Source organism: Simochromis diagramma, unplaced genomic scaffold, assembly GCF_900408965.1.
Source record: "Simochromis diagramma unplaced genomic scaffold, fSimDia1.1 OVJJ01000822.1, whole genome shotgun sequence".
Taxonomy (NCBI): domain Eukaryota; kingdom Metazoa; phylum Chordata; class Actinopteri; order Cichliformes; family Cichlidae; genus Simochromis; species Simochromis diagramma.
This window is the reverse complement of record NW_024387520.1, coordinates 6121728-6147611: the sequence shown is the minus strand read 5'-3', so window position 1 is coordinate 6147611 and position 25884 is coordinate 6121728.

Here is a 25884-nt window from a genome sequence, read left to right as displayed (position 1 = left end):
TTCCAGATAGTCGCTGACTGGTCTGTAGATCTGCGGGACTGAGGCCTAACTTAAATATACTTAAATGCACTTAAATGAATTTTATTGATCATGACGAGTAACTGTTAAAACAAAGTGTGTGGTTTTTCTGATGGGGACACTACGAAGGTAGATTATGTCATTAGGGTTTGGACGCATCACCAATACTACAGCTTGGTGATGCGTCCTGCTTCATTTTGGTCTAGAATTCTGCTATACCCTTTTCCAACTAATACAGTACACTCTAATATGAACAATTTCTGAGTTATTAGCATAAAAAGTGACTGGTGCTGTTCTAGATGTCCTTTCTTGTTACTACTTTTCTCCTAGACCAAACAATCTATGATGACTATTTCTTTACATTGTTAAAATTGTTGAAAGTTGAATAAGACATTTAATTTAATGTATTTCATACAGAACTTTTGGGCTGCAAAATAATTCCCCATAATAGCTGTGATCTCTATGGCAGAAACTAATTTTTATTTAGAAGGCGTTAATCAGTCAGGTCCATCTAAGTCTGCCTGATCTACCTACAGTAACTCTTAAATCCAGCCTTGTAATAACCCTCTGTAATTAGGACGGAGACACACTAACAAGGGAGACAACCATCATCATCACTCAGCTACCTCATCATCATCACCATTCTCATTATCAAGCTGAAGATCAAATTCCAGCCTGGCTCCGGGATAGTGGGACTTCAGTTCACCTGATGTATTGTGCATCATTAGATTGTTGTTATTACTGTGCCATGGGGAGTCAAACAGGATGGAGATTCAGTCTTGTAATATTCTATACAGCCTAGTAGGGAGGACCCACTTGACATTCTCCACCTAATGGCAACAATATATTGAGGTAAAGAGCTGAGACACTAATTTGTTTACTTCCATCTTTCCTCTTTCGGTTTCTTTTCTATTTATTTCACACATATATATATACAAAGCAAACTATGCTGCTACAAAAACTTGATCAACAAAAGTTGATCAATGAAATATAAATGCTAAATAGCCCTTATCATTGATGTCTAATAGATTGAATGAACATGCCTCTATTCACCATATTGTTAGCATGCATCTATTTGAAGCACAAAGGAAATGGAAAACATACCAATGGATAGCAACCAGGCTTGTCCATGGAGCCTGTCCACCACCATGCTCTAACAGCGCTGCGAGGCACCCAGTGCTTAAAAGGCAGCTGCCTGATGATCGATGACTTCATCTAGTCTGCCTGATTCCTCCACTTGTGCTGAGTGAACACTTAATGTAACAGGCCCACAGAGAAATGCCTTGATTAGGTTGTGAGAGCAAAGAGCCACAGGGAGCCACTTAAAGGGAGAAGCTTTCCGTACAGCAGTCTTTACCAGACCATACATACACTTAGTGACGTATGTGATGCCACTAACACACAACATCATTCTCACTTCATTGTGCAGCTCAGTAAGCATGTACACACACCACTCAACTCTGTTGCCAGCAGGACCAGACCATCCAGCACAGCTGGTGTATCCCAATGTTGACTCTTCAGTTGGGGAGGACTACTGCAGGGATTTACCATATCACTGTAGGCAGTGCAGAGATTGTTTCAGTATGAGTCCATCAAGCTTTATCTCTCCCCAAGGTACCCACGCAAATCTCTCCTATAAATAACCTGTTCTTAATTCTGATTTCTTAATGTAACTCCCGCAGAGAAGACTAATCAGTTTTATTGAAGCTGCCAGATAACTTGTTCACACATAGTTTGCACAAAGTATAACTGCTTTAAAGGACTGATTACATTATTTTTTTCCTTTTCAGTGAACTACTCAACACCTTCCAGCTCTGGTATGTACATACCCTCACATATTCACACAGAAAATAACACACACACACACACATGCGCGCACACAAGATCATGCAGCAAGACTCATGGCACTTCTTTCCAAGCCCTCCCAACATCTGCTTGTTCTTCCTCTGATTAAAAAAATCCTCTGCGTTTCATTATCACTGATTTGCATAGTAATAGCGTGCATATTAAGCAGCTACTTCAGAGGGTGGGCGGTCTAATGAATGCCGCAGTCTCCTCTGTTTTAACTCAATTTTTCCTCATCCATATTCAGTCGTGTGCCCCCTCCTAGCTCCCTCACGACCCCCCTGCCCTCGGGGACAGCAATTCTGTTTCCACTGAAATGCTTCCTCCAGCCTCTCCCCAAATCCCAGAACCCTCTCCATTAATCCAATTAATTAGAGCCATTGATATGCAGCCCGCTTCGACCAAGCAGCTGTTTGCCTGCCAATTGCCTCGCTATGAGGAAACGGGTGGGGGGTGGCGGGGGTCAGGTTATGGGGTGTCCCATCACCCATTGCACATACAGCAACTCTTAACACTTGGCAACAAGAAAGTCACCACCCACAACGATCTCAGTGGCAGCCTTAAACCCGTGGATAAGCATCTCATGGTTGAACTACCTGCTGATAAGTGAAAATCATAAAGCTTGCTCTATCATATCTCTAAAGGGTAAAGACCAAGTAACCTTTTCACTTTCACACAGCCATTAGGCCATGTAAATATTTGGCAGTTTGCCACTGTTTTGACTTTCTAAGTCTGGATGGAAAACTGGCCGGTATAACCTTACATAAGAAAAGATACAAATTGTGCTGCTTTATGGACTCTGGGCTAGGACAGCAGTAACTAACATTGAAATCCATTTAGTTTAGTTCACAGTTATATTGCTTTATTACCCCTGAGTATAAGTTCCTTCCTGGGGAAACAAAAATGAAGGCAAAATATATGAGTAACAGAAACGTATGCCCTTTTATTCAATCAGTCACTGCAAATTCCTCCGAGGTTCGACAAAGGGCAGCTAAATATACATCAATGGATGATAATTCTCCCAATAAAGTATCCAAAATCGAAAAACTGGAGAGTGATGTCCCTCAGTGCCTATAGTAAGAGGTGTGCCTCAGAATTACCATAAAGAAATGAATAGCAGCGATAGTGTCTAATGTTTTGTGACACAGCACGAATGTGCACACCCCAGCCCAATCCGGGGCTGAAGCCGCTCATCGGATATATTAGATTAAGAAGTGCTGGAGTAGAAGGGTAATTCACTTTTCTGCTTCGCTGCCAAGCAAAAGAACGCTGGTGGTAAACTGTCCCTTTTGTCACCTTCGGCCTCGCTCTTTCTTTCTCCTTCCCATTTTTGTCATTTTCTGCTCATTCCTTACTGTAACCCTGCTGCCCCGTTGTGATTATGTACATTTTTAGTACGTAATCCTATTATTTGCTGAACCATTTCACGAAATTTATATCCTCTAGGGAATCACATCTATATAGACACAATGTTGGATATTATAAACATGCTGTGGGTTCTTGGACAAATTTTGTGATTAAGAACTAGTTATGTTACAACTTTAGCTGTGTAGAAATCCTAAATATAAAAATAAAAAATACCATCTAGGTCAAGAGATTCATCTCATGAGTCAATTTTTTTGGACTCTGCTATTTTTTATGTACCGGGTTCAGACTGACTTATGTCAGCAATGCATATAATTAATTTGTTTATGTATCAATAAATTTATTTTATATTTATCATTATTCATCCTTTACTTTCTTTGGGCACAGCTTTCTAGATATAGGATGTAGGAACAAATGACTTTCTAAACTCCAAACACAGACATGTATAAGCTTGTCTAAATAAAGTTATTGACATTGCGATGACCTACAGATTTGACACATACAGGTTGCAGACAGGCAAAATGTGGAAGACAGACAGGGAAGTTTACAGAAGAGGATTTACTTACTTTACGGGATTTAATGAGAGGAAGCAAGTTGGCCTCTAAGAGCCTGTCATTTCAGAAAACTTCAGGAATGATGAGGTGGTTTCCCTGCTCACTTAGCAAATCCCATTTTTAGTTCTTTTCAGTTTGTAGTTGTAGTTTTTGATTGTCTCCTAATGTTGTGGGAAAAATAATGAGATCACTGGTTGCCAACCCTTAGATGCCAAAAACTATGAACTATTTTTTCTTCATTCGCTGGCTCGGTTCAGAAAAAGATTTCAATTTGGATTGTAAAACACACTCCTTCACCACATTAACATTTGCACATTGAAAAATTATGCTTACCAAATGAATGCAGTGCCAGGGGATTCTTTACAAGTACCCATGTGTGAAAGGAATGGATTGAATCCCCACACATTGCCATAAACCCAGTTGTGACAAAACAGCAGCATCTGACACCCTGGGAATGAGGCTGCTCGACGGCATGTCCTTGACAAAATTGCACGCATTGCCGAGCAGACAGCAGCTTGGCCCACCTGGAGCCCAAGATGTGTTGGGATAAACTTGTGCAAAGAGGGCCAGGGCTGCTGCCACTGACCATGGGAGGGCAAAGGGGTCTCTGTCAAAATAACCACCCAAATTGCCCTGTTGTGCATAAATTTACATCAGGGTGAAAACCTGATTGGTCATTTTCAGGAAGGAAATTACTAATCAAACAACCCCCTATGAGCAATCACGCGGCAACAGTAGGAAGGAAAAATTCCCTTTTAACAGGAAGACACCTCCAACAGAACCAGGTTTAGGGAGAGGCAGCTTTCTACTGCTTGGGTTGGAGGTGAGCGGAGGAAGCCAGGACAAAAGACACAAAGAGGATATAAAATAAGGACTCACAAAAACCCAGACACATGACGTCATTCTTGCCCTGCTTGCTCTCTCATTCTGTTTTTGAAGACAAAATCACAATATTATATGATACTGTATGCAACAATAGCTGAAATATCCATCCATCCATTTTCTCTGACTTTTCCAATTCAAGGTCATCTATCTCAGCTGTCACTGAGGCAGGATGCGCCCTGGACAAGTCGCCAATCTATTGCAGACAGCTGAAATATTTGTTTAATTAATGCAGGCGTAGGGTTAGTGACACAAAAAATTGTCATATTCATGAACAGTCTCAAAGCTTTTTAATAAGCCGCAAACTGTTATATTCAAAATGAATGAAACACAAAAACGCTGCCCAGACAGTTCTGATCTGTATCAAAACTGTGGCTCCACACCTGAAATGGTTCCAGAATACGCTGACAGCGTGGCAGAGCTGTGAATGAACCGAGGTCCAATCTGCAAAGTAACACAGCCTGACCCAGCTGAGAGATCGTTCGTTAATTAATGTTGATTTTTCAGAGCGAAGACAGCTTTCCTGTTTTGTGGAACTAGCCTGGAAATGTACAGGATGGCATGTTTCCATCTTTGTCCGACAGCAGAACTGCTAACTTTCTAAATCTGTAAAACTGAGATGATTTTGACATTTCATTAGAAAGGAGGCCCTTTTAGCAAATTAGATAGTGTCACGGTAATTCGTAAAAAGGTCAGGAAAGATGTTAAAAAAGAAATACAACTAAAAGTATTATTACAGCAACTGCTTTCCCTTTGTCTGAACACTCACTGCATAGTACTGTGTGCACAGCTCCACCCATATGCACGCTGGGTTGTATAGCAATCAGCCAGATGTGTGATCAGCCTGTTCTGCCGCAAGATTTTAACTTTTCCTTTTGAGTTCATGTATCGCCCTGTTATTGCGGTCGTGAGGCAGAAGTGAAACCAAATACAAATCAAGACCAGCTTTGAAACAGGACTCACGAGGCAGCGGAGGTGAAATCAGAAGAGAGAAAGGGCGATTTGTTTACCCTTGATGAAGTGTTGATGTTGGAGGTCTTTGTTTCAGGAATATACAAATCAGTCTGTTTAAGAATCTTTGGTACCTCACTTTAGGGACTGAGAAGAAAACGCTGGCTTGAACAAGAACATGTCTGGAAATGTGCTTTGTTTCAGTCGCGCATTTGGGCTCTTATATTTTCCACCCTTTCAGCTGATTTTTCTCAGTGTGCGAACAGGCACAAAGAGAATGTCAGTTTAAGCATTGATTACAGTACAATTAAGGTAATGGTGATACTGAATAATATGATTTGTGATGAATATTCATGGAGGGAAAAAAATGGTGATTAGCATACCCTCAATTTATCGGTATAATGGTATGACCTCCAGCAGGATGGAGACATTTTCTGAAAAGTAAATAATGAACGTGGAACCAGAGGGAACTGGTAGTTTATTCTTCAGCCCTTCGCTTTTGTGGTTCGATATCGTCTTGCTGCTAAAGCTGCAGAAAAAGCCGATCTGACCCAGCCAGTTTAGACTGAGTCGGGTCTACGAAAATTCAGAACCTTTCAAGATTCACTACAAAAAACTGAGAAAGTGAAAGAAAGAGATAGAGCTGGGAGGTGTCTATTTATCTAGATGAGGAAGTGCTTCTCTGCTGCCCCCCCACACTCCCCCCATGTCTTCTGAGGCAGAGAGCTGTGACTGAAACACATCGTTGCACCTCACTCGGGATGAGCTCCAAATAAATGGGGGGGGGGGGCACAGAGGGAGCGTTGGAAAGAGAGGCAAAGAGGAGGCTGAAGAGGAGCGCTCCTTAAAAAGGGGTTGTCAAAATAATGAAAACAAATGGCGACGGAGTCTCCTGAGATGGAGAGGAGAACTTCATTTGTGAAGCGCCTTCGCGGGGATTCTGCCGCGCCGCAGCGAGTCCTCGGTTTAGAGACCGAGGGGAGCCTTCTGCTAGGCACGGCCGCGGGAAGCTGAGGAGAAGAAAAATGAGAGCACTCAGAGTAATAATTGTTCAGGGTCAATTATTCCCACGTTGGAGCAAATCAAGCTGATATGTGTTAGCACATGGCTGGGAAGAGAGCTGCTGAATGTAGCATTGCCATGGATATGGTCCCCTGCGATGCCTGAGCAAAAAAGCAACAGTGCGAATTGATTTCATTCAGACAGGCTAATTATGAGCAGGGGATTCAAATACTACACTTTATCAAAAAATAAATAGAATGCTGTAACGTAATACTTCAAGATTTATGTTCCCAGGTCTTTATGTGTTCCAGGTTTCTGTCCACTTCGACTGCTGCAGATACAGGTTTTGGGCAACCAAACTGAACATTGCTCTTGTCTCATTACTATAACTGTAGGTTTCAGAAAGTGTGCAGCAACAAGTGAGTCAGCAGAGGAAGGTGACAAAGTTGACATACTCTTTTTGTTTTTTGTAATATTGCTTTCTTTTTCTACTGCTTTTTGATTATGCTTAGGAAATGTAATGATTTTGATCATAACACTATCCACATGTTAAAGCCCAACATCTCTCACTTGTGTCAAACCTCTGGCAAAAAGTCTCACCTCCTGCTTGGTGACTACTCAGGTGACTGCAATTATGACATTTTAACCCCCTTCAGAAACCGACCAGGTGAGATTTTGGTTTTGGGAATAAAGTCAATAAAGTTTATTTAGCTTTTCAGTGAGATATGACACGCAGCGCTTCCTCTTCGTCCCCTCTATTCTTCTCTTCATTCACTTTTCCTCTCTTTCATCCTCCTTGTCTCTCTGGCAGCTAACATCTTCTTTTGCTTATCACGGCCATTCCTCTTCATCCTCCCCCCCCCTTCCTCTTCCCCTTCCCCGACTTTGACTTCATCTTTCAAGAGCGAGAGCCGCAGAAGCAGCATCTTTCCTCCACATCCCCATCCTCTTCCCAACGCTGTCCGCCGTCTGCATTCCTGTCACGTGCCCAGCAAAGGTTATATGGCCCACTTTCTTATCAGCTGCATTGTGGGATATCTCGGCTCTCAGGCCTGTCTTCTGGAGAGCTATCTGTACCCCCTCCTCTCTCTGTTGACTGCTGGGAGGACAACCTTTGTCGACCTTGTTTTTTTTTTTTTTTTTGCCTTTTTTTTTTTGCCTTAACAGAATAAAAATGAAAGAGAGAATGAATGCAATGCAGAGAGTGAGAGGAAAAGAAAACGGGGAGAAGGTTAAAAAAAAATTGTCCCCTGAGAGAACATGTGATGAGATTGGTCCAGAGTTAGCCTTGTAAGAAAAGCGCCGTTGGCCCCCTCTCTGTTCTCTCTGCAAGTACAGTAGACACTGAATCAATATCGCCCACCCACCCCCTCCAGAACCATGCTGCCCCCGCGCGTGCCGTCCACCTGTCTGCCTGTCTGAGAGGTTTGGGTTAGCTGCTGGGTGTGGTAGCGGGAGGTGTATGGATGTCTGACAGAGCCATCATGTACAAATTCATTTTAGACCAAGCCAGACTTTTGCTCTAACAAGCACACACGCACACTCAAGGTCTTTACGGTCATGCTGAAACAGAGGAGCAGAAAGATGCCTTGGTGCAATACTGAAAAGCTTCCAAATGTGAGAAATGTGTGCAAACATTCATACTGTTAAGACAAATTTGTAGTAATTTTGTTGCCCGTGGTAACAATGTGATATCATCATCATTTTTGTGAGAATACAAAAGACGCTTTTCCTTCTTTTTGTCTACGTCAGTTCATATCTTCAGTGACATCAAATGAGATCGGACAGGTAAAAACAACATCACATGCTATAAAACAGGCAGCCGCAGACCACTGTGGTTAAACATTAGGATGAAACATAGGAGGTAAGTACATGGATGAGCTAGGAGTCTGTGGTTAACGTGTCTGTAAGACCAGAAAAAGATGGATGACAGCCGTTTTTAGAAAGCAGAAGTTACAGCCAAGAAATGCGTGCATGTGTTTGTGTGTGCGTGCTGGGGGGAGCTTAGAAAAGTAGCACTGGTAAATTTCACGGATACAGATAAAACCAAGTTATGAACTTTGCTTACACATTTTTTTAATGTTTCTTCGTGTTTTCAGTCTTCTAGGACAGTGTGCAAAATTAACCACAGTGACATTTACTAACCAATGACTGATGGGAAAAAATGCCGAATGTGTGAGTGCGGTGAGTCACAGAAGGTAGTTGAATACTTGAACTTCAATTCAGTGGACAATTTCAAAAAGAAAGGTTTCAGAAAAAAGCAGCAATTTTCTACAGATTTTCCACTTTGTGAAAAAAATATATATGTAAAAAAATTAAATAAAATGGAAGAACATGTTTTTGAGCCTGAGTCCAGACAAGTTTGATCTTTGGGGTAAATCTATTTGAGTCCTGCTATGAAGTCAATGTCCTGGAAATGTCCTGAGTTTCTAAAAATTCCACAGTTGTGGCGATAAGACCTACAACACCTCTGGAATTACAGCTTTCACATTTTAAGTTTAGAAAACAATTGAGTTACTGAATTTTTTCTTCAATCCTAACTCCAGTTTAGTAATAACAATACTTCAGGTACATAGAGTCCTCTTAATCCTTTTCAAGCATCTTTATTTATTTGGCAGGACTTACAAATTTTGATTTCCAAACTTCAGAAAGCAGAGGGGCAAGTGAGGCAAAGTAGATTTTATTCAAACTGTGGAAGGGCGTTCAAAGCTGTCAGGTGATGAGGTCAGTGGCTGGATTTTGAAGTTTCAGAGGGACAGACCAGCAGCTGAATCACCGTGAATCCACACTCGGGATGGCGTGGTCTCTTCCGAGGAACACACCTGTGCTTTGACAGGTATTTCACTCCTGTCAAAGCACAGGATATGTTGAAAGCAAATGGTCACCAGGGAACGGGGATCATTATGAAAAATAGAATCCCTTTGCCGTGCAAGTCAAAGATGTCAGATAACACCAAGCTACAAAAAAGGGGAGAGGTACATCCAAAATGTCTGTCATAAAGCCATCAAAGGTTGGAGCGATGAAGTGTAAGGACAATAAGGCAGCTGTGATGGCCCTCAGTGTCCATGAAAACAGAGGCCCGGGGCATCCACATGAAGTGCCTTGACTCACTGTTGTGACTTTCGGCTGACTACAGAATAAACAGCTGAGTGAGATACAGGTCAGACCACTAAGAGAACAGAGAAAGTGAGCACAGTATTTTGAATTCAAGCTGCTGCCGGTTGAAGAGGTGATCACTCAGACACAGGGTCGCTGAGGTCACAGAACTGAATAGTAGCCAGTGATGATGACGATGATGTGATGAGCAATAATGTTAAGTATTTTCAAGAAGAACAGGAGGCCTGTTGAAACATGGTGCATTGACAATGTCAGAAAAGCGGTGCTCCATTTGCCAGAGATGGAGGAGGCAATGTATCACAGGAGGGAGAGCAGAGAAGACGGCAAAGACAAAACATTTTTCAAGCATATTGATTGAAATTCGATAAGGAGAGTTCATTTGGAGGGAAAGAGTATATATACTGCAAAAAAGAATGGATTAAAAAATGTGTAAAATTTCAGTGTTTTGGAGGGATAGATTTTGAGATGAAGATCATGACTGAAACCTCTAGGGTCGAGATGCAAGTGGTGGTGAAACAGAACGAGCAGATGGCTGGTGGTGACTTCGGGACACCCGAGGTGGTGAGGAGGAGGAGAAATGAGGGATGGAGAGGCTTGAAGCCTGAGTAAGAGATTACAGTAAATATAAAGAAAGAGCACTGGGGGAGACTGGTTTGGAGAACGAGAGCAAATAGATTAGTGGACAGGAGAAGTGATTTTGAATGAGGTCATTTCTAGTAAAAAAATTAAGCAAAGTGGTGTTTATAGAAGAAAAGGGAGCCAAGAGGAAAGAAGACCAGATCTTCTTTAGTGATCTGTATGTATGTGAATATTTTTAGGCATCTTCTTGATGTTGTGTCGTCTGTAGTACTGTGTGTGACAGACGTAACAATCTAGCTTGAGGTAAAGCAGAATGATCATGCTCTCCTTCCCACCTCAACTTACATTAGTACACCATGACGTCTTTTAACATGAAGCATCAACATTGTGAATGGGGCTCTTTAATCCTAACGATTATCTTTTAGTGAAATGAAAACAAAGTTTGGGTCATAAACTCTGGCCTTCTGTATGAACGCCAGCTGTTTTTTTTAAAACAGAAGCCTCCTTTTTAGCACCCTGTAATGGCCTGTGCACTCAAACCTTGATGCACACACAGTGCGTATCTCAAAAGTGTTTGAAGCATGGGGATTGGTTCGCATAATTAGGCTAAATCAAAAAGCTCCACATTGAGATGATGTTTCTTAAAAAATTTTAGTGCTCACATTTTTTTCCTATCCTATTTTAATCTCTCATAGAACAGATTTTTAAAGAGAAAGTCACACAAAAATGAATATTGTGGAATCACTTCATCACTTCATTACATAATCTAAAGAGACCCGATGTCCACAGCGTTAAAATGTTTTAATATTAGAATACATAGAAACACAAGGAAACACCAGCAAACAGAAAAATGCTGCAAAATCACACCGAACACAACAGATTCATTGCTGTTGTGAGGGAGAGAAAAAAGATGCAGGTACTGTGTTTTTTAATCACAATTCATAAGCTACTGTTAGCTTGTCTGTTCTGCAGCTGTTCCACGTAATTGTCTCCCAAAAACACTTCTGTTGTATTTTGTAAGTTTCTTTTCTTTCTGTGCTGTGTTTTGTGCGCTTTTTCAGCATTTTTCTGTTTCCTGGTGTTTTCTTAAGTTGCAGTGTTAATTATATTAGAATTTATAGTCAGATGATGTAGGTATGTAGGCATAACTGTTTAACAGCAACGGCCACAAAAATGTCCAAGTAGGAGGTTAATAAAAAAGCCTAATCTGAACAGTCTATTTGTTGTGAGTTTCTTATTGCCAAGCTCTTACAGAGATAACATACTATTTTCACCTACTCTATCATCTGTTTCCAGTGCTGAGCAGTGTTTCACACAGTGACCTGAATAATCTCTTACTTTACTGCCATACAATATTACCTGGGGCTTTGATACAGTGATCACATCGCCACATATTGTGTAACTGAGGCATAATGACAGCTTAGGTATGAGAAACAGAGGCAGGTAACAAACAGAATTACCTCACCACAGTAGGCCTGCATGCACATAGAACCAACGTGCTGCCTGCATCCGTAGAGGTGAAGCGATACATATTAAATCCCTGCAACATGCCACTCTTGTGCGTCTGGTTGCCTGCAAATCTGAGCATGCACTATTTTGAAATGAAGGACCAGTTAAGAAAAAAAACAATGTATTTTATAATTATTAATGACCAAAACAAACACATGTGCATACAACACACATTAATATGATAATTAATTCCATTGTTTTTCAGCTCTCAAAACTAAGGAGCAGTTACTGAGATAGCTCATTAAATGCAAATGGGTAAACATTGTTATATAAACTTTATGAAACAAATCGTGATGAATGGTTCTCTGCAGCGGTCTCACCATAAGAGCTGCATTAGAAGTTTGAAGGGAACAATCTTATCCCCAATCACCTTGGTGCTGGTCAGAGCGCTGTTTGTTTGTTTTTTTCACATAAGTTAATTGCGACTTCAGCAGCTTTGTAAATAAAACATGAGGGTGCTTTCGCATGCTGCCTTGAATCAACAAACATCTGCTGAACTTAAAAAAAAAAGCCGCTGCAAATAATTATGTGATGTCTCAACTTATTTCTCTGTTACCCTACAGACTGTTCACCATAATCTGTTAAACCACACTTGCAACATGATTGTCCATTCTGACAGACACATGTGGGACTAACTACTGTGCAAGTGCAACTTCAATCTCTGGATTAGATCTGCCCTTCTCGCTGCTTTTTCTTTTTTTTTCTTCCTCTACCTACACGGTTATCCATTCAGCTCCACGCAGGAGGCGAGCAGAGTTGTGATGGGCGAGCACTTAGCAAGTGAAGGCCATAGTGGCAGTGCTGGAGTGTTATTTAATGAAGTAGAGGATCCGGATGCACAACGCTAAACACATGGGTTAGTGTAGGTGGTGCTACAGGAGTTAAGAGTGTGTGTGTGTTTGTGGGTGGTGGTGTTGGCGGCTGAGATGACAGCAGGTTGTTGTATGTTCCACAGAGGCACAGGATGAGGGAGGGAGGGGGATGAGGTTGATGGTGCAGTGAGCCAGGGGGGGGGCTAATAAGATCTCTTTTTATTGGCCCACAACCCCAGAGGAGTGTTTGTTTGTCTGCATGCATGATGGAGGGGATAAAAAGTTAATGCATAGGCACTGCTGAGCAGGAGCCTGGGCTGGTCACTGCTGCCCCCTGCAGGGCATGCCCAATCTCTGTGTGTCTGTGTGTGTGTGCGCGCGTCTGTGTGTGGGTGTGTATGTGTTTCCTGACAGACAAATTTCACAGCATAAACTGAGGACATCTTTATGCTGACTGAGTGCTGCTACTTTATGATTTGCTAACTTGAAACACGCACAGACAATAGGAGGCAGTTTGACCATATTGCACACTGCGTATTTCATTTAGCACTGCTTTCCACTATTGTGTCTTTGAATGAGAATTTCCACAAGCTTTCATGCTTTCATGTCCCCAACTCAGACTGTTGGTTAATTTTATTACAGCTGTATTTACTTTAATGATCACCGGTAGCTATTTTTTAAAAATTGTTTGGACTGTGCCTATCAATGGCACTTGTTTGTGGTGGAGTTTGCTGGTGTGTGTGACAGAGAAGCAGAGAACGCTTGAAAGAGATTTTTCATTTTTTGAGAAAGCTCCATGTCACCTCAAAGTTCTTCCTCTGTGTGCAGGAAGAGATGGAGCGAGGTATCAAGGTTGGGTAGTAAAAAAAAAAAAAGGGAGTGGATTGGGGACGAGGTGGGGGTGGTGTAAATTCAACATGGGGGGAGCTGGATGAGGAGAATATCAATCGGGCATGCGGCGTAGAGGCAGCCTGCCACAGTCTGCTTCAGGAGAAAGATTAGAGAGGGGATCAGTGTCATCAGCAGCAGGAGAGTAATGGTGCGGGCCAGGTTCAAGGCTGGAGCCAAGAACATATCGGCGTAGCAGCCATCCCCTTCCCATCACCCACTCCCACCCCCCAACCACCACCCGCGCCTCCCCTCACCCCCTCGCCAACACCCCCCTACGTGAAATAGAGGTTAACCGCCAATCCAGACTTTTTCCCGTCTTTTACTGAGGGTGAAAACTACCGCTGGGAGTCTCAGGACAATTTTTATATAGGATTAGAAAACAAAAATCAATATTTAATTATCTTTGAGCTTTTTGTGTCACTGCATCTTTAGGTCAGTAAGTTTTCAGGAGCGAGGGTCGCCAAGGCACTGTAAGTGAAGGAGTCGTTAAAGAACGAGTATCTTTTTTTTTTTTTTACCCCACCCTGCATGTGGCTAAAGTTACATGAAAGTGCACTGGTCTATCAGCATGATTTGAGTGTGATAAACTTTCCCAGAGTAAAAAGATCTTTAAATGATGTGATTATTATTTGTTAAATTGGTTGTTTTTAATTTGATCTCAGATCTGGCACTGCCAGCTGATTATGCACCTTCATGCCTTGACAAAGCCTTTAAACTTACAGGTTAGTTCAATCATACATTTTAACCTCAATGCAGAGAGACGGTTCGAAGGCAAACTATCATCTCTGGTCCTTCACACCTGTGTGCTGCACCTTGCATCCACCCCAGTACATAAAGCACTGGCTGTTTATGTGGCTCTCGGGCGTTTTAGATTAAGGTGGCTCTTTAGCGTTTTTTTTCCCTGTGGCAGTGGCCGATGAGACTGTGGAGTGGATGTGACGGCCGCTTAAGCGGTGACAAGCAGAAGGTCAGTGTCGTTGATGAAGGAGCGAGGCCAACTGGCCCTCTGATGTAGCCATCCTTTAAAGCACAGAGAGAATCTATCCTATTTAAGGCAGACACCCAGACAGACATGGCCACGGAAGATGGTGAAGGAAAGAGAGAGAGCGTGAGAGAGGGAGAGCAGGGAGACGGCGAGACAAAAGGAAGTAGGCAAGGTAAAAAGGAATGGCAGAGACAGAGAGCTTTAAAGTCCCCATTCTGATCAGTACCTCTGTAGCAGGCAAAAATGTTCCCCAGTGCCCTGGGCCATTTATTAAAGTGATGAAGAGCAGAGTGGCCCACTATGAATCAGACTCCCCTGTCTGCTGTGCTGCATCGGGATACTCATGGCCAGATACTGTCTTCACTTGATTGCGGTGATGCTTTTGTATCTTGCCAGAGCAGCCAGGGTTGCCGGGGGAGAGTCCGCGAGTGCCAGGTGAAAGGAAAGGAGGGAGGAAAGGGGAGCCTTTCTCTGTTAATACGTATAAGTCTATTTGTGCATAATTAATTCAGTTAGATTGAATCAGATCAGATGGAACTTGAATAATCCCGGTGGGTAAACTGACCTGTTACAGTGGTGGAGTATAGAAATGCTAAAACAGCTAATCAGTTCTGTCAATTCAGATAGATGAGCAAATATTCATTAGCAGCTATTCACCTGCTAGTGCGACTAAGTGCTGAATAGTTTTTATGCTAGTTACAGCCCTACCGTATTGCTACATACTTGTCTCTTCATCCAAAAAATGCTTTATTCCTGCCCACTTTTCACCCACATCTGCACTCTTTATCCCGTCTTTGTGTGCGTGCACGCGAGGCTGCGTTGCACCATGCTGAGCCAAGCTACGCTGCACCACTCGTATGCCTCATTTCCCTTTATGAGAATGAGGGAAGTCCCATACGCTGATTATCCTATATATAGCCTGTTGTAATCATAGACCAGTGGAAAGTAGACAGGCAGTGTGGGGATAGAGCCTGACATCGCATCACTGAATTATAAATGGGAAACTCGTCTCTGTGTTTGGACCTCAGAGAAGGACAGAGAGAGCGGAGAACGGGAGGAATTCCGAATGTGAACCTTGCTCACGGCTGTGTAGTTTACCGAGTGACAGATTTATAGCGCTAATTATGAGGTTTCTCCTTTAATGAAGTATTAACCGCAGTGAAAGGTGAAGACGCAGGTGCAGGTAGATTGTAACACCCAGCACTGATAAGCTCTGTTCCAAAGCGTTTCCAGAGAAGTTCTGAAGGTGTTATTGTCGTACATATGAGTGAGCTGTCAGGATATTTCCTCCACCTAACCCCCTCTCTGTCTTTTACCTCTCCCCCTCTCCCTCTCCCTGACACCTTCCCTCAGCGTAATACACACCAGCAAGCAATCGATACGTACTCAGCCGAGAGCCAGGAGGAATTGTGGCAGTGTAGGCACCACACATTACAGGGTGGCCAAGGCCAATAAGCTGTGGAAGGGAGAAGGAGAAGGACAAAATTGGAGCTAAATAACAGCTTCTACACACAGACTTCTCCTGACGCCTGGAATGTCTTTTTTTTTCTTACCACGCATTAGGTCTTTATTCCTCGCTGTCAGTGGCATTTATTCAAATCTGGATGCAGCGCGCTGTCATTCTGAACGAAGTGACTTTAATTTCGGGGTGAAGTGTTCCTTTAAAAATACTCTCTCGCCACCCACCTTATTATGCTTATTATTGTAATGAATGTGATGAAATGCACAGAGAGCCATAGCAAGAGATATGCTACTATGTTTCCATAGCAACATACAGTATCACACCGCCACCAGTGCATTAAACACGTAAATGACAGACACAACCTATTAAGCCTGCTGAGATATATGAACACTGTCTGCGTGCGTGTGACTGTGAGTCTCCGTTCGTCAGCGTGCACCCCCATCATTATGCACACGCTTTAACTTCCCATTTTCATGCCAGAGTAACAAAACCTCAGCTGGAATATAACAAGAGAATGCCACTCGAGTCTGCAGAAGATGTAATTAATTTTAGTGGAATTTACTGTGAAAATGCAGATCACAGAAAAATCTGGCATATTTCATGAGTAGATTTTTTTGTTTCTGTCTCTTCACTTCAATACAAACATCTTATCACTAAAAAGGGGGCATATTGGTCAGAAAGGAAGTAACATAAAGTCCCATATGTGTAGCGTCAACTGCTCCTGGAGGCTCGGAAGTCCTGATACGTTTGTACATCTGGCGTAGAGTCAAACACAACACATTCAGTGTGTGATTATGCTATAGAGCACTTATCGTGAAGCAAGTCTAAACCATCCAGACTCTGTCTAATTGATTTCAAGACTGATGTTTGCTCTCTCAGAGTTGTTATGCTAAGGGAAAAATAACCAGATATGTTTTTGTCACAGGCCCGTCGCCTGAGTTCCAAACAAATATTATCTGTATCAAACTGGGTGAGCAAACATGATGCAACAGAAATAGAGAAGTTGCATTTTTATAGCATTGGGTAAACATAATAAATTTGAGGCTCGTGCAACAATCCGTTCTTTAATGCCAATCTATCTGGTCGTGCATTAGCTAAGACAGCACAGATTCGAAGCTGTCACTACCACCCGTAACTCCATTTTTGCAAAAGCAGGACCTTTTCTTTCTTTTTTCTTTTTTGCTTCCAGCAAATAGACATTTGTATCTCAAAAATAAGAACCAGACACATTTGTAAGATGTCACTAAGTTACAAGTAAGCAGAAAAGCACAAAATGGTTTGCAATATGTGCCATCGCATGCTTGTAAAATCCTTGAATGCTTAAGTTTTCATCTCTCCTACGGGATGCACACACAATCTCACCTGTTAACACGCATGATTACTATCTAACTAACTTCTGGCTTATTGTTTACTGCAATTAGTTTTTCTTAAATGGGTATTCTGTAGTTCATCGAAAAGAATAAAATATTATAGAATAAAAACTATTTCTCCCGGTGATTCAAATTAATGTTTATTGTGAAATAAACATGTTTTTGTTTACTGTGAGAAAGCGTGATGCTGCTTCATACTGACTATTCAACAGCTGTTTTTTGATCATAAATTTCAAATGAACCGTGTCAGTTTGTGTATGTTTGGCGTCTGATTGTTGGTTAAAGCACTTCACAATTTAAGCTTCCTGCTGGTTGAAAGACCCCCGAAGTTACTGAAAGGAAAAGGCCTCCAGCATCGTCAGTCCTTCTGATTACAATCAGTGGCATCCAGACAACAGCATTTGGAAAGAATTAGATGCAAAACACCTGTCATTTTACCTCGGGAATTCAGCAAAACAACAAAAGTGAGACTTTGGAAGAGCTGGAGTCGGTCATAGAAATCATTTTAATTTCCCACATCTTAACTTTCCAACTGCAGTTCAACTCTGAGTTTCTGTAGTTTGTAATTTATAGTTTTGTAGTAGCAGCAGTTTGTGTGACGTGAACCTCTATATATTTCATGTTGGTCCAATCACCACTGCACCTGGTCCAGTGACCTGGATGCTTAGTAAAAGGTTGAAATTGATTCATCAGGGTCACTTGTCCATGGTGACATGAGCTTTCATGTAATTGTGGCAAGCCTGGGAAACTGTTAGCCATCAGACTCTTGTGAGTGACCACATCCATGCAGCCCACGTTCCTCTGTGGAGCACCGGCATGCACTTTCACACATATCTAATGTAATGTATCAAAAAGGGAGCAAGTCTCCCTCGGCTGCTCTCTGCAGTTACAAATTAAAATGAGTTACTGTTTATCCATGCTCTGCTTTTATTCACTTTCACTTTGTCTAATGCATTTCTATTTATCTCTTCTCCCTCTTTCGCCCTTCCTCTTATATCTCAGTCTGCTGCTGCTGCTGCTTCTGCTGCTGCTGTTTAGTCTCTGTCTGGGCTAAACATGCTCTTTGCCTCCAATTTATCTGTCCCACCTTCTCCCCCCTCTCCACCCAACCCTTCCACCTTCATCCCTCTCTCTCTCTCTGTCTCTCTCTTCCCTCATCTGTCCTCGCCCCTTCTTCACTCGTAGATTGACTCTTTCCAATTACATGAGCCGTTTCTTCAATCACACTGTAACAAATTACCTGACAAATTAAAAAAACACCAGTGATATTTCTGGGCTTTAGCATGGGCCATTCTTACACTTAATGAAATTTGCTAAGCCATATATCAGCAGTCTGTTGTCAGCCACGCATAGCTCTTCAGATCTTCCTGTTTCCCCCCACTGTTTTAATATGCTTTATACTGATAATTATTTCCACACGAAATACACATCTCAGTAGTCTGCGCTCTTGCGGGTTTCTGTATTTTTTATGTTACCCCTTAAATTGGCTTAACTTTCTTTTAAAATTTATGGATTAAAGGAAAGTATTTGATAGATTTTTTGGACAGTCTGTAGATTTCACCACTAGCCTGTGAGATCAGCCGTTGCACTGATTAATACTAATATATTCAGAGGTAGATACAGTGTTTGTTAATGTTAGTCTACATGAATATTCTTCAGTACTGCTACCAAGCACATCTGAGGTTTCTTCTTCTTGCGCCGAATTGAAAGTGCAGAACATCTGAAAAAAATATCATGAATAATATTTTTCCTACAGTTCCAGGATTAATCACAGAATAAATTTACTTGTGAAAGGATTTTCCAGTCTCTGAGAGGTGAGATAAAATGATTCAGGGTGCAGACAAATATATGTACCTGTGAACATCCATATTTCAGCTGCGTAACTGCATTCTCATTTTTCACATTGTGTATTCACTTTAACATTCCACTCTAAATTGAGCTATAGATATGTTTCCCTTTGCGCTCAGTGTGTGTGGGTACGTGCACGGATGCATGCGCTGTAGGTAGGTGTATACACTTGTGCTTTCCTGCAAATGCTAATTTGAGTTTACCTCTGCTTGACATTCAAAGGCTCTTTGCGAGAAGTAGAATGACAGCCAGCCAAATGACATACTGTAACCACATATGCAGTATCAATACTCAGCATGACAATGTAAATGAATATTGAGTGTACATAATGTGGGACATGACATGTTGTACAGTAATCTAGAGCAGGAAGCACAGTCTATAAGAGCACCAACTGAAGGTATCAACTGCTTGTACTGTATCATGATAACAGGGAGTATTATTGAATTGTTATGACTTTTTATGTCATGTTTTGTGCTATTGTTTTGAAGTACTGCACTAATGGCTTATTGAACCTGCCAATTCACATTCAGCTGAGTGTGCGAAAGCCCTCTTTGTTGTGAAAGGTCTTATTGTCATGAACAGCTCACAGCCGCTAAGGTGGTAAACCGGCTGAATACCGTTTCAGTAGTTTGCAAGGATCTATTTTCTCATGAACACAAGCATTCCATCCAGAGGAGGGATTCCTGGTACTGGATGGAGCTTCGGACACAGAAAGCAGATGCTAGTGTTGGACTTCTGCCAACATGTGCAGGAGACCAAGGACCCGGATGGTGCACATGAACAAAGAGAGAGAAATGTTTACTTTTTAGATGTGAATTTCAAATGGGGGGAAAACTATAAAAAGCATATATCCAGAACTCAAAGTCAAGGCCAAAGGCCTGTCAGACAGGCACATATGCAGCGCTGCTCACTGGAGACATTGTATCTGTACACCTCCTCCTCTTTCTGCAACTGTGTCTAAGTTCTTTGAAACTATTGCACAGAGCGTGTTAGTTCACAGTGTGTAACATGTTTCTCAAACAACTATTTTGCACAGCATTTTAACATAATACGTTGAAATTACATGACAGCGAGATGGAAGCATTGTCACTGAAAAGTCAGTTACTGAACTTCGTCATGCTGGTCACACAAATACCGTCATTCACTTGAGGTAGCGTTGGTTATGTTTTGTCACCAACACTCCCAGGTCCTTCTGTAAAAGATCCCATTCCAGGAAAGAGACCACCTTTTATGATCATGTAAAAAGTGCACATAAAATTTTAAAATGTTCAGCCTGTAATGTTAATGGTTTCCAGTATTTTAACATAATGCAGAACGATGGGGAGGTGGCTAGCACTGGTCCACCCTCTAGCTGGACTAGCCTTTCTGTAAGTTTGCATGTTCTGCCCATGGCTGTGTGGGTGCTCTCCGGGTGCTTCCACTCCAAAGATATGCAGGAAGTAGGGTTAGGTTAACTGCTGAGTCTAAATTGCCCATAGGTGTGAATGTGAAGGTGAATGGTTGTATGTCTCTCTGTTAGCCCTGCATGAGGCTGGCAACCTGTCCGGCATGTACCCCAGCCTCAGCCCCCCTGTAACCACCCTGTAACTCTGAATTAGATAAGCGTAAGAGAAAGGATGTATGATTGTTTTGACACATCAAATGTCATCACCAGGTAAAGCGATGTTAAAATGCAATTCTCTTTTCCCTTACTTTTCTAAAACTGTAACTGTTCTAAAACCTAAAACCCTTTTTTAAACTTCTCAGTGAAAAGAGACTCTGGAGAAATGTGTCCAAACCTAAAGCTGTGCACCGTTTACCCAAATCAAATCAGGAGAAAAACACAAAACCTACAACAATAGTTTTAAACTGGTTATCTCTGGACAGAGCCTGGTTAGTGTATTCTTTTTCAGCCTTTGCGCTAAAGTTAGCTAACTGGCTCCCAGCTTTAGCTTCATACTGATAACACAAGAAAACAGAGGAGTACATTTTCCAAATTCTAAATATCAGCCACGTGTAATGACACTACAATGGCCTTGTCTTTTACGCCATGTGCTTCATGTACAAAACACGACTGAACTCAAACCTGAAATGATAAAAAGTCCAAACTTTCTACTCTTATTTCTTTTGTAGAATTTGATTGGATCCAGCTGGAAAAAATTAACACAGAACTTGAAATTGAATCAGCTCCCTGACCTCTGTAAGCTTTTAATGACCTCCTCCCAGTAGGGTTTTCAGGGACATAAATCTCTGGGAAATATTTGTCCTCCGCAGCACCTGCTAGATGGCCAGACAGCTCACCGCAACAAGAACGCTTTAACGACAGCTGAGACGACTTTTCAAGGCAGGACTTTCCTTCCAGGTCAAACTAAAACACACTTATAGCTCTCCCAGCACTGGATGTGTTACACATACATTCAAGGCTTCAGCCATGTTGCTGTTATGGTGAGCACTAATACCAAATACTGTAAATATATGCAATTTAGGTATTAATGTTGGTCCTATTTGGTGTCTTTCCCTTCTATCCAGTCCTAGCTCTCAGGAGTTGTTTGGAAAACTTCAAGGCCTCTTTCTTGTATTGACTTAACCTTTAATTAGCCAGGATGCACAGCTAGTTTAATGATGCTGTGCCTCAGGTCATGGTCAATGTAGAAAACACCACAGCCTTTAACTCTTGTGGTATCCCTCTACTGATAATAAAGATGACATTTCAGGCAAGGGTATTGGAAACAGTCTATATATTCCTTTACTACCATGAATATCAGCATCTGTCTGTGTGTGTGTGTGCATGTGTGTCCACCTGCATATGTGTTTACAGCAGGCAGTGAGTGAGTTCGCTTGAGTGTTCAGTAGGATGCTATAAAAGTCAAAAACCAAATCAGACCCACAGGAGTATTTTTACCAAAAAATTCCCAGCCAGGAGAAAGCAGTAAAATGTTATGTGCTCTGTGGGAGCACTTTGAACGGAAGAACCTTAACATGACATGATGCCTGAGCTCCACTCTGGCCGTCAACACGTGACGTGCCCACGGGGGAAGCAACAGCTTGTGACATTTGCCACTTCCTGTCATCTGACATCAAAACTAAGGCTGACTAAGGAATTGGCCCGATTTTACATGTTGAATTGGGTTAATTGTGTTTTATTTGACTGTGTGCGTCTGTGTGTGGCTTAAAACGTACTCAGAACACCTGACGTGGTTTTCCTAGACAGCTCTGCTCGTTCACGCCCTGGTGTCATTTCTTCTGAGCTGAAATTACATTTTTCAGATAAACCAAACTGATTGTGGAAACCTTACTGATCCATTTAAAGGAAATGTTTGTCAAACCAGAGGATATTATAGTAATTATGCACCCTTGCAGGCATACACCCATGCAGGAGAAGAGAAAACAAAGAGGAACAAATGAAAGAAAACACAAAACAATTAAAATGCTAATTGTTTTGTGTGCTACCAACATGTGGAGAGGGGAGTCTGGAGGCCTTCCTTGAGAGCCTCCTCCAACGAGCACTCCTATTGCATCTGCTGTGTGACAGCTAGAGGAATGCTGTAGTGCAGCTCACTGAAAGGAAGCGAAAAAAGCCAGGGATTTGGGGCCTTTTTAAAGGATTTATTTTGTAGCGTGCGTCACAGCATGCTGTAAAGCTTGGAACTTAATGCGAACTGCCCCTTTAAGGGCGGATGTGCAGAACACTACATGGAAATTTGATTGACAGCTCATCAGAACAACAGGCTCTGATATGAGAGAAGCTTAAACTCCTGTGCCGCAACATTACAAACGCACAGACCCCCGCTAGTGCTGAGTAAACAGAAAATGCAAAGGCGGGCTATTCGGCGAGCCCCGGCCTCTCCATCGTCACCCCCCCCCCCCCCCCCCCCATCTCCTCCCCACCTCCTGCCCTCATCTTGCACCCCTGCCCCAGCGTCCCCGCCTCTATACACATTAAGTATGCATTGATTCAGCCTTCCCGTGTGTTATAAATACAGCATCGATCCACCCGGCGATCAATAGACTCATTCACATGCATAGAGCCACTTTGATAACTCTCCTTCCCCCGAACCGCTCGCAGTAACATCCTTCTCCCTCTCTCGTTCTCTCTCCATCTCAGTAGTTTCACATGTTGTTCCTCATAATTCATTATTCTTCCTTTTAGAAAAATATGAACGTGAACATACAACAAGATCTAGACACTGCTTAATAGGCAGGCAGTATATCCCAATCCATAATCAAACTAAATCACTGTAATCACGGATGACCTGCAGCTTCCACTCTTGGTGTTAATACTCAGTCTAGATCTGCTTACTTTGAGTGAGATACGGGGTGGCCCGCTTTAGCATTCATTCTCACGCACAGCCAACAAATGATGTGCATGCTATCAAAGGCACAGACGCTCCTAATGAAAAAAAACACACCAAATGTTTATTAGGTGGCTGGTGGGTTAAAGCAGAACTGATCTTCCATTTCCACAGCACCAGATCTATGATTATTTGTTTTCTCTTAAGGCATCTGGATTGAGACGTCATTTTTTTGAGGAGGAAAGAAAAGCAACTTAAACGACTGTCCGGCAATAAAGAGAAGAAATTCAAAAGTTACAACTGTGTTTGTAATCAGGAAAGATGGAAGCAAACTCCGGCTTTAATCAGGCTCCATGTGTTCTCCTTTAGATTACATCCAGGTGGTTTATTGCTTCTGTTTGTGGTTAAACACACATGTAAAGTCTCCCTATCGTTCCTGCTGCTTAACATGGCTCTAAAAAAACAGGTTTAAGAAAACAGCTTTTCACAATTACTTTCAGTTTTATTTACTAGCATTCTTTGGCACTCCTATATCTTCCCTCCCACACTCTCTCCTCTAAAGGAACTGAAGGCTGAGAAAGGTGGTTGATGATCTTTACAGGGGTCTGTCCCTGTTGTGCACTTAAGTAGCTCCTCATTGCTTTTATGGCGACTCACTAAAACCTGTCTTGTAAAAAGCAGTCCAAGGAAGGTAAAAAAAAAAAGGGGGGGGGAAGGTGGAACACATTTATAAAAGACAGAGAAAGAGTAGGGGAAAAAATCAATGCCCATTTCTTCAGCACCTATGAATTTTATTGAAGCTGGCCCTGATGTTATTCGGTCACAAATTTTGCCCGTTTTGGACTGAAGTTACCGTGTGCACTTTGTCTACTGAACCGCAAAAAAAATCACAAAATGATGTGTTATATTTCAATATATCTGGCGATGCTTTCGAGGATGGATCGTCACAATATAATGAACCATGCTTCGATGCTTTTTTTTCCAACAAAATCCTCTTGTTCGCACTTTATCTTTTGGGTCAATCCCCGAATATTTTTCAAACTCTCTTCAAAACGAGCAAATTGCTGTAAGTACTCTATGTTCCCTTTCCATTCCAATTGGTTCGTGTCTTTCTGAATGTTGAAAAAAAAAACATTTATCATATCCAATTTGTATACTTGTAGTTTTTTGCCCTATCTGTGCTAACATTTAGCATGACTGGATTTAGTCAATATGAAAGGGCCTCTCTGGAACATTTAGCACCACATTCAAAATGACTCCTCTTAATGTCAGAACCTCACTTTACATTAGCTGAGGTGTAGAACAAGCACCCAGATAATGTCATTTTGCCACTGTGCTTTGCAGTCACTCCATTTTGACTGGGGGGAGAGATTTGGCCAGCGATGCCTCTCATCTTAAAGATCAGCCTTAATTGTGCCAGTGTGCAGGAAGACCCTGTCATCCTCAGCAAGGCTCTAATTGGCTTAAATTTAACCTTTCTGCAGTTTATTGTGCAAACGCCAGTGAAAGGACATTATAAATGTACCTTTTGTAGAGCAACATGGTATTAGAAATTGCTGCCAAGTTCTGTCAATTACTGCAACAGAGTGGAAAGACAGAAGCATGCAAATGTAATATGCATCTGTGTCACAAACTTTGCGCTGCTCAGAAAGGCATCCAAATAACATTTAACCACATGTGTCAAAACACAAAAGCAGGAGAATCTACTTCAACCCATGCCCAGACTTCACTCTGTGTGTCTTACATTCATTCCCACAAACAAGGGTTATTAAACAGTTAAGGATGACCAAAGTTAAGGTGCACTTTGAGTGCGCTCAAACAGGGTGGTGATAGAAGGCAGAAAATGGGAACCTCTCTTAGTGTCCCCGCGTCCATTACTGTATACTTCATTTAGCGCCAATTAGATTTTCATTTCCCTTTCTGCTGCTAATGCCCAGACTCGCAGGGACCATGCTAAATTAAGCACTAGATCTTCATTGCGGGCTGCAAACCAATTGATTTCGCCCCTTAATCAATTTATTTCATTAGTTATACATTCCTCTTTTCCCTCTCACCTCCTTCTCCGCTGTCTTGTCTCAGAGCCGGCATGAGGAGAGTGACCTATCCCAGAGTGTGACACAGAGGAGAGTGATTTGAATGATAACCAAATAGCTAGCGCGGTCTCACTGGTGTTTAAAGATCATATGTAAATCAAATGTCGGGGTGGGGGTGGGGGGTAGAAATTGCTTGGTGGGGTTCTGTCAGAAAACAATTTAGTGATCGTTAAAAGGGATGCCTCGCCGTCGTGCAAACCTCTGCAAATTAAATCAATGCAGCCACTGGTCTCTGCCCCCTTTCACTTCCATCAACCCCCCCCCCCCCCCCTTCTCCTTCTCTCTCACTCTCATTTTTCTTCTCGTGCGCGGACACACAAAAAGACGGGT